The sequence below is a fragment of the Drosophila guanche genome, unplaced genomic scaffold (genome assembly GCF_900245975.1).
Source record: "Drosophila guanche unplaced genomic scaffold, DGUA_6, whole genome shotgun sequence".
In the NCBI taxonomy this organism is placed as follows: Eukaryota; Metazoa; Arthropoda; class Insecta; order Diptera; family Drosophilidae; genus Drosophila; species Drosophila guanche.
Window position 1 is genome coordinate 3,153,744 of NW_022995754.1, and position 10,639 is coordinate 3,164,382.

Here is a 10,639-nt window from a genome sequence, read left to right on the forward strand (position 1 = left end):
TAGTTTGAAATAAATATGAAATGTATGAATGGACGCTGCTGCGTGCCAGACAGAGAGAGACAGACACAGCCGAGTCCAAATATACTACAGATTATGTATGTACATATGTATGCACATAAATGTATGTACATACATACATATATACAAAAATCAAAATACACATAACCGGAAATGAGTTAGTTGAACTTCCGTCCTCGCACGACTCTGGCTGTGGCCTGCAATATTTTTTATGTGTGCGACAATGATTTGCACAGTCAGAGAAAGACAGAAAAGTCTCTCCTCAACTCAACGTTTTCTGTGGCCCCGTCGTTGTCGTTGTCGTTGTCGTTGTCGTTGTCGTCGTTGGACGCGGACGTGTGTGTCAGCTTGTCATGCCTACAGTTATGTATTTATGTATGTACATATGTACACTCCGTTCTATATACTACACACATTTATGTTCTCATCCAAGTGTATGACATTATGGAGCGAACATTAAGGCATCGAGGCATTATCAGTTTAACGAGTTATGGCATGGCAGATCTATATGAGATTTACGTTCTCTTTACGAAGATTTAGGTTTAAGCATGAGATTTAGGGCTTTAAAGATTGGCTATTGATTTGTGGGACAGCACTTTGGGACAGTTATCGGACTTTAATTCTCAAATATCATTGGAAAATTCCTAAAACTTTTGAGGAATTGCAGAATTGTTTCAGTGCGTTGGGTTATCCATCTTAATAAAAACCAATTTTCACATTATTGTTTTCGCTTTCATCAGCAGAACTTCATTCTTTTCATCTAATTTCGGGCTGTCAGGCTGTGGGAAGAGCCAACCCCACATGTGGCCGGACTCAGACCCGTACCCGGGAACGACCCCTCGATAATGTCTAAGGCTTGATTTCCATGCGGACTGGGTAGCGGACTGGGTGAAAGTGCTGCACTTTTCACATGCACATTGGGCATGGGCCCTGATGCGACTCTCCGACTTCAACTTCAACTTCGACTTTGACTCTCTCTCCCTCTGGGCCACCATAAATGGTTATCACAAATTAAGTAATTTACATTTTGTGGATATTTTTTCGCTTGGCAGAACCCGCATGGGCCGATCGCCTGCAGCAATGGGACTCCTCTCCCTCTGTTTTTGTCTTTCTATTTTTCAATTTCTAAATTGAAGATATGAAAAAATGAATTTCATAACGCACATGCAGCAGGGCAGATACATATGTGTAAGTAAATATGTATTTATGTATTTTTGTACATATAATTAGCCAATTATCTAAAACTGTTCTATGCGCAATCCAATGCTGAAGTAAGAAGCATAAATTATGAATATGAATATGGGTTATATGGGTATGGCATGGACTGTGTTGGCCATGACTAAGTGAAGTACATTTGCGCATGTGCGACAGACGACAGCCGACAGCCGGCGCTTCCACTAAAAAGTTTCTCACCAACAGGAGACACACCAACAACAACAACAACAACAGCAGCGGAGAGAAGATCAGGCAGCGACAACGACAACGTGAGAGATGACGAGCGAGCACGAGGAGCTGTCCGAAGCCGAAGCTCTGCGTACAGTGATCTCATTTCGTTTGGTTTTGGGCAAAAAACTACCACAAAAGCTTAGGCAAAGACGCAGCAAGGAGGGTGTGGTAGTGGCGGTGGTGGGGGGATCTCATCTCGAAACTTAGCCTGGCAACAGGCAGGCAGAATGATGAACACGTGTGCTGGCTGGCTGGCTGGCTGACTGCTTCTTACGGAAAGCAGTAGGTCAGAGGGGTGTGGCGGCTGTGGCTACAACTGTGCTCAGGGGCCAAGCACCCCTGAAACGATGTCGGGATCGCAGATCTTGGCACCCCATTTTTACACACACCTTTTACGAGCTATTGATGGCGGTGGAAATGTGCTTATGAATATGAATAGACATCGCTCTGCTCTACCTTCCCTACCTGAACAAAGAAGGAGAGAGTCCAGGTCCCCTCGTTAATGGCAACTTAATAGGACTTCTTCAGAGCAGGGTTAATGCGACAAAAGCGCATTCATACCATAGAGAATTTAATTAGTTGTCTTCTTCTGTTTGTTGCCTGCCTTCGGGGCTTGTTTATTGTTGCGAACGGCACGAGGGTTGCTCTACACCAAACAGGACAAAGGACTGGCTACATCTGCATAGGTGTACGTACTCCCATTGTCTGCCGGGGCGAAACATGAACGAACATGATGCAAAAACACACTTCAAGTTTCATGTTGTTCATCCTCTGCTGTAATTTATGCTTTGCCTTGCCTTGCCATGTTGCTGTGTTTTTCTAGGATTCCCGACGGGGAAAAGCCATGCTAAAGCAGTTTGTGAGTAAGGATTGTGTACTTTTCCCTGGATTATCTGTGTTTGTAACTAAAACAACTCTTAATTCCTTAAGGACACATTAATCAAGCAGCTTTACACCTTTGTACCTTTTCTCCCTTTATTCTCCTTGTTTTCCTTTCAGATCCATTCGCTGCCGCCATCTACCATGCGTCAGATATGGCAACCTTTTCCAACACTAACTACAAAAACAAAACCAGCAGCATGGTTGCAATTCCCTTGCATAAACAACAAGCCAAAAAAACTCGCAGAGAAATTGAATTTCTCAAGGCAATTTCCTCTGCGTTTCCGGAACAGTGCCAGGATCCGGACTGAGCGCTGTTTCCTTTTGCAGTGATATAATCGCCGTGGGAATTTCAACTGAAGGCCAATCGCAGCTCCACCCAGCCACAAACCAAGCTGCAGCACCTGGCTGTGATTGGAGCTGGAACCGAAGCTGAGGCTGAGTACCAGCCGTACAATGGAAAGTGCAGCACCTCCGGTGATTTTTTGTTGTTTGTGTTTCTCTATTGCTCTTTTCTCTGTGTGTGCGTGAGTTTCTTTGGTTGGAGTGCGTGAGTTTTGCTGCTTGGAGTTGTTGGGGCCACAGCTTTATGGCAGCAGCAGCAGCCGCATACCGATGCGTATCCGGGATTGTGAAATGTTTTCATTTCAAGAGACTGCGACTGCGACTGAGACGGAGACGGAGACACATTTACTGCCGTCTATCGTCTGCGAGCTGTCTGTGGTGTGGCTGCCTCTCTTTCACTTGCCTGCCTTTCGATACGTGCCGCATTTTAAACAACACTCCACAACAGTCCACACAATCGATGCAAAAAGAAGCAGAAGGAGTCGCGGAATGCGCTGCGATGAGCTAAGCCCGACTGAAGTTTCTCTCCCGGCCAGCTATTTCTGTATCTTGGCCATTTACAAAACCATTTCGGCCGATTCTATTTATACGCATTTTATGGCCGCCAATGAAAATTCCTTTATTGTTCAACTAAATGGAATAGTTTCGCTTTATTCATTGTTAATTATCAACAGATTTTGGGACAACAACTTTTAGGGTTTGGATTTTACATTTTGTTTCGAAATTGAACACAGATCCAATACTCTTATTGGGTGGACTTATTGTCTATATCTATTACATTTGAGTGTCAATAATGGCGGAGTAGGGAACTGGAATGGTTTCCCTTGGGAAAAACATTATAATACTCGTGGTTTTCGTGTGCCTTTATCATTTCCATTTCCGATCTGCAGTATACCTGAACAGGGTAGGGAGACCCGACCCCAAAGCCAATAAAAAGTGTCTTTAAATTTAGTTACAAAATGCATTCTATGCTGCCCCCTGGCTTTGGAGTGTGTCGGAGCTCGTCGCTCCAGTTGGCAGTTTGGACAAATTCTTGGAACACGCAACAGCTGCAGCTGCCACGAGGGGCAGTGGTAGTGGAAGGGGCATTTAGAAAGTCACCCCAAATCCAAATACCAAATACCAAATACCGATCCGATCCCCCGATTCTCATTCTCAGACCCATTCCAAATACGAAATCCAAGTGCCAACGACAGTCAGTCACATCACTGTATGTACATATGTACATATGTATGTATGTATGTATTTATGTATGAAGCGTGTATATACATATGCTGATTAGCACCTTGGCGCGAGCTCTGCTCTCCAATGGCATGTGCTATGTGCAGGCCATTACTTATGTAAGTGTTTTGCTGTCTCTCCTCTCCCTACTACAAATACATACATGCATATATGTATAATGTATGTATGCATGTGTGTTGGAACATAATCAATTGGTAAATATGTTTATCACGACTTTTTTCGGGCGCATAGCTTTCCTCTTGTGCTCCACTTTGGACTGGCGCAGGCAGGCCGTTTCATGAATGAAAATTGTGAGCTCCGCTCCGATCCGCAGGGCGCTGCTGGTGCTCCAGGAGAGGCCATTGCCACATGCCAACGGTGGCACACCCGTTCAGCGGTTGATCTGAAAGTTGGCTGCACATATCGCTTATCTGGCCGGGGGATCTCTTATCATTCGTTTACGACTGGAAAAGGGCTTTTGTAATGGACAAACAGGGCAGACAAATACCGCCATCAAGTTGTTTGGCATGCCTGGAATGTTGTTTGCCTTTACCCAAGCGACCCCACCCCACCTCCCACTCCCCTACTCCAACGCTGTCTCATTTTTCAGCTCCAACTACGACTCCAGTTCCAGTTCCAACTCCAGCTCCGATTCACCTTGGTGAGACAGCAAAACTACAAAATAAATGAAAGAGAGAAAGACAGAGAGAGACAGCGCAGGCGCAACCTCTCTGTCCCATAAGCTTACTCTCTCCCAGGCTGGCTTGCTCTCTGGCTGCATTCCAAGCTTATTGTACTCACCTTCAACTCCAACTCCATCAGCAGCTCCGACTCCGACTCCGACTCGTCTGTCGTCGGCAATAGTTCAAAGCTTTGTTACACGATATCGTTATGGCGTTGTGTAGGCACACAAAAAACGAACAACAACAACCATTGGAATGTGGAATGTGGTATTCATTGACAAAATCAGCTTTCAAAATGATCTCACTTGTATAAAAAACAGTCAAACCAAATCGAAAACCGGTTTCGTAGTCAAATCATATATTGGTGGAGTAGTCCCAAACATTTTTCGTTCGTTTTCCGTTTTTCCCCCCATTGCATACACAAACATACACGTATGCATATACATAATATATTTCACAGTTTTCAAGCACGTGCCTGGGCTCTGGTTCACATTTAATAACTATAATTACCATGTATGTCAAGTCGACCCGACCGAAATTATATGCCGCCAGTTAACACTTTAAACGAGAAACAAAAACCGAAAAAAGAGCAGGCGCAAATTAAAAGATATGCTCGCTGCTCGTGCAAGAGTGAGGGGAGAAAAAAAGGCTGAATAAAAATACCTTTCGTAGCCTAAATATTTTCACACGCGCGCCGCCGCCGCCGCCAACTAAAACCGAGCAGAGAAACAGAAGAGAGTGAGAGGTGGTGGTAGAGTGAGAAGAAGAATGATCTTACAGAAATAGCACACAATTAGTGGCGCTGAGGCTGAAGGAACTGTAAATATCTCAGACTTGAGACAGCTGCAGGTAGGGGAGGGCTAAGGGTGATGCAAGCACAGGGCAGGGTGGGCATGATATGATGATGATGATGAGCTGTGTGTAGGAGCAGAAGTTTATCAAATTCGTGTAGTAGTAGGAGGACCACACTTCTTACCTTAACAGCTTTAAAAATAGTCTCAACTGCTGCGCAGGCGCGCCCCACTGTACTCTCTCTCTCTCTCTCTCTGTCTTTTTCACTGTTTGCAACTGTATAAGTGTTGGAATGCCGTGCGCCAACAGCAACAACACAATCTCCATTTAACAATCATTATTTAGACATCGTTCCAGCTGTTCGACCGCACCGTGCCGTGCGAAGGGAGCCCTGGCGCTGCTCCCGCGATGATCACACGCTGCTGGGAATGGAATCGAATGGGGAATGGCTGTGAAAGGGGGGAACGGGAATGGGAAGCTGTGTGGGAAAGTATGCGCCTCTGCTGCTGCTGCTGCTGTCTTGTCTCCTCTGCTAGCGTCGGCTGTCCGCTGTGAAATAAACAAGAGCAACTGGGCATGGCGATGCTGTTGCTTCTGCTGCCACTGCTCTGCCGCAGCATAAAATTAGGTCAACATTTTTTCATTCACTCTTTTTTGTTGTTATATTTCGACATACATATTTTGTGTTTTTAAGTTTTTTAGGTATTTTTTCTCTCTGTTGTTCCTCCTCCTGCTTTTTGCTGTCTTTCTCCGAGTGTGTGTGTATGTGTGTTTGTGCCTCCAATTTTTTATTAACACAAACTTTCTATTGAGCTACCACCAAACAGCGCCGCACCGCGCCGCGCCGACGGACGACAGAGGAATAGTTTTTGTGTTGATACTCTTTTTTTTACCAGCCAGCCACACACGAACTTCAGCAGACCGTAGCATTAACCGTTAGTTTTTTATAGCACATTTTTATGGAATGGAATCGTCGTCAGCGGGGCAGGGCCTGCGGAACTTGATAATACAAATATCATTTTTAATTGACATTTATGATGTGGAATAAAACAAAAAACAGAGAAAAACGGTCAGCAACTCCTCTTTGTTTCCCCTTTTAAGTTTGAGTATGCAAATTCCCCCTCACAAACGAAACGAAATTGAAGTCAAGGAGGAAATCGCGTTGCCGCCGCAATGACGGCCAAAAACAGTCTGGGGTGCGTGCGTGAGTCCACGGACGATAGACTCTAATATTCTGTTGCTGTCCTTTTTTGCTGACATTACTCTTTACTTCACTTCACGAAGAAGGTGAAGGCAAGCTGCAAAACAAACGGGATCACTGTGCGAGTGTATGTGCGGGCCTGGTTTGGATACAAGAAGTACACCAGTCCAAAGAGTTGGTACTCTCCAACACTTATTACATTCCGATTCTCAAGTTTACAAGTTTACGTTATTACAAACTTATTAAACCATACTTAAAAAAATAATCCTACTATTTTTCTCTTCGAGTGTATTTTCTGCACTCCCTTTCACCCTTTTTGTATTGGTCTTTCGCTCGCCTGTTGCTTCGCCCTCCTTCACCCATGCCAGCCGCCTTGCACTGTAAAACGGTTCTTCCACTGGTTTTTTCTTCTTCCCTCTCTCTGTTCTTTTTCTTGATTTTGCTGCTCTGGTTTTTTTTTGTTGCGGCGGCTGTCTGGCAGCCGCATTCTATGCTGGTGGTTGACTCTTGTTGTTTTTGTCTCGCGTCTCCGTTTTATGCTGAGTGATGCAACTTTTTCAAGAGAGCGCGCTCAATTTATGTGTGATATGACCGTACTGCGTTCCCATTCCCATGAAGGTTAGTATTCGAATTCGGCTCGAAACTCCAGTCTAAGTCCACCAAAAAAGCAACAAAACTGGTATGCCGCTCAACCCACGCTCTCCGAGATTGAGCGAGAGAACGTACGTATGACTCACTCTTGAAAAATTTCAATTTGAATTTCTAAATAGACGCCACAGACACACACTGACACACGGGCAGAGACAGAGAAGCGCAGCATCCAATTTCAGCCAATAAATATTTTACTTCGCTGTGGCCTCGCTCCAAGCCGAAGATGGAGACGATCCCAAGTCGATCTTGTAACCAGCCAGCCTCTGCTTTGTGCTTCTCTGCATCTCTCACAGTGTACATACACACACAAATACATACAAGTACATATGTACATGTTACGTACAGATGTGTGTGCTGGCAAATTCCAAAGAGCTTACCCATGTGGACTGGCTCTGGCTTAGAGGTTAGAATCAGCAGCAGCAGCAGGAGGAGGGGCAGCGGCTCCTGGGATGTCAATGGAACCAACGACGACACAAAGTCTTTGGATGAAAACCAGTTTTTAAGACATTTTTCTTGTTGCTTTTCGCAAACGTGAGTTCTATTTGGCTTAATTCTTCGCACAGGAACGGAACCGCATTCCAGACTACACACTCACACAAAAACACACATACGAGTACAGCTACAGGGACACGAGTCGAGTTTAACTTTAATTTTTCCACGATGCCGCCGCCACTGCCACAGCAGACTTTCCTCTTCGCTTCGCTTTGCTCCTCAACATTTCGATATTTGAACTTTCTGGAATGCGGTCGCACAAGTTTTGGTGTGGCGTGTAGCCCCGCTGTCTGTCTGTCTGGGGCCGCCGTGTCCAAGGGGAGTCGTCAGTCTCCTTAAAGTTCGAAGAGAGGGGACGCCACTGTTGTTCTTCTGCCGCATACTTTATTGCATTTTAATATTTACTGTTCACACTATCTATTTAATTTGTTTAATATTTTAAACATCCGTTCGAGAATGGTTTTTTTTTTTACTGAAGGCTGCGCAGCGTACAACGCGGAGCGAACACGACCATTGCGCTGCAGCTAGATTTACTGAATGAAAATTTGTCTTTTCTTTTACTCGATCTTTCGTTGCCAGCGTCTTTTTCAGAGACCGAGACAGCGGCAGCGCAGCGGCAGCGGCTGAGCTGAGCTGGGGCAGCGACTACAGCAGAATCAGCGCCGCGGCAGCGCCTGCGCAGTTCGAAAAAGTTGTACGTCGCGTGTTAGTGTGTGCGTGTGTGTGCTGTATCTGCATTTGTGTCCGTGTGTCGTATCGGTGTGCTAGAAAGTTTTTTTTTATACTAAAACGAACCACACTATGTTTTCTCGTGCTGCTCCATTCCATGATGTTTGACTCGTAGCACAAGAAACTTACAAAACGGCATTCCACAAACAAACTGACACTGGCCCCTGCCCCTGTTCATGCCACAGACCCCCCGCCTGCCTACCCTCCCTTCCACTCTGCAGATCTTATGAACCGATCCAAGCCGGCAAGAAAAGTATCTGTATCTTTGGCTGCTATATCTCGGTGCTGTCGCTGTGTGCTACTTTTGCATTTTGTCGCAACATCTTTCTTTCGCTGGGCTTGCATTTGTTGCCTTTGGAATAGGGCTTAATTGTCTACTACTAATTCTACTACTATTCCGTTCTACTGTTCTTTTTTGTCTGTATTTTGCTCATGCTAATCCCGCACTTCTTCTCATTCATCGCCCATTCTCCTGCTCATTCATGCAATTCGCCTGCTCCTTCTTGCCCTTGCCTTCTTCTACTTTGTGATTTTGTTTTATGTTGTAATCTACGAACATTAAAATGTTTTTTTGTGACTTTCGTAAGTGTCTTTTTTTTTGGAATGTGTGTTGCGTGTGTGTGTGTGCGTGTAGCTGGTGGCGTTCTTTTTTGTAAACAACCATCAAACGCACACACATCGAACTCTAACAAAAATTCGTCATTGAACGGTAAAAAAAACAAATTCCAACGTGTTTGACTTTGTCTCTGGCTCCATCTCTGTCCCACCCGCTGCCACCGTCATTCGCTTCGTCCCGCTCTAGTGTGTGGATTTTTTCAATTACAAGTTTGTAAATGGAATTTCTGAACTTTATGTGAACGAGGTCATTTACAGCGAAAAAAACAAACACACACACACACACACAAAAAGCAAAAACATAGCATTGTCGTTGGGCTGGGGAGGGGTGTGTTAGGAGGGGGAATTTTTGTTATATTCGTCATGAGCTTATTTATAGGAAATTCCATAGGCCTTACATGTTATTTATGTGGATGAGGATCGCTGGCCGTTGTGGGGGGTGTGAGGAATAGGAGTGGCAGTGGCAGGGCATGTCGCGTCTGACATGCATATCAAATGCCACAATGGGAGAGACCCCAAAGTTAGCTGGAGATCGTATTGGAATTGGGAATTGGAACTGGAACTAGCTCGCAGAGCTGATCGTTGCCATGGAAAATGTCGTACAAGTTTTATGACAGCTACCTGGAAATGGTCTTAAGTAGCTTGGAATTTATGGAATTTCCTGCAACTTTCTACACAATCAAAAACTACAAAGTGCTGTCGAGAATTCCTCATAAATTTGTTCGATTTGTCATCGATTTTGCAGCTTTAGTTTTGATTGGCATTCGATTCCTTGAATTCAGCAGGCGCCAGGTGTATTTAGGATCGCATATAATCCAGCCTGCCAACTGTTCCAGTATCAATGCAATCCATTGACAAGCTCGCAGCCCCCCATCCACCAGCCACGTAAACGAAGGCCCCACACGCTTAGTGCACGATCGTCGGAATGATAAGGCTTACGCGGCGGCTACTTGACGCAAGAATTTCTGGAATTTCGAAAGTGTACACACACCTGTCCCACAACAGAGGTGCAAAGGCAGAGGAGAGGCCCAGACAAAGCACGCGCTCAATCTACAGCTTATCAAAATGCCCACGATAGGCCCATTCAAAGGCCAAACTATAAACGACATGTGATGCCATCGCCAACAAGCCTACCCCCCGAGCATACCCACTCCATAGCTGGTGTGGGGCGGTACATGAAATGTTCAATTTTTGAGTCACATGCTTAACACTTACCACAGCGCAAGGAAGGGAGCGAGCGAGCCAGCGGAAATTGTAATTTCCATTTCTTGCTGCAAGAAAACAAAACAAAAAAGCAGAAAGAAAATCACCAACAAGAAAACATTTCCTAATCAAAGGCATTTTGGACTTTCGACTGTTTGTACTATTTACAACATCAACAGCAGCGTCAAGACCAAATAAATAATTAATTCACCTTATCAGCGGGCGAGTCCCGTCCACTCGAAGAGCCACCCCACCCCACCTATGACGCGAAGGCATCGGTATGCCGACGGCCGTTGCATCGTCAACGTACGGTACCGGGCCTCAAGAATTACCCCCCCCCCCCCCCCCCCCCCCCCCCCCCCAA

General features: G+C 45.3%; 1 long non-coding RNA gene across 1 annotated transcript in view; it reads right to left on the minus strand.

The window, feature by feature from the left end:
• Positions 1–5,045: 5,045 nt before the first annotated feature.
• The window catches only part of LOC117589204, a 12,578-nt gene continuing 6,984 nt past the window's right edge, over positions 5,046–10,639 (minus strand). Inside the window, exons 2-3 of the long non-coding RNA XR_004574195.1 lie at positions 5,569–5,638; positions 5,046–5,507 (exon numbers count right to left, since the gene is read on the minus strand). This is a non-coding gene — a long non-coding RNA (uncharacterized LOC117589204). The remainder of the gene's footprint in view (positions 5,508–5,568; positions 5,639–10,639) is intronic.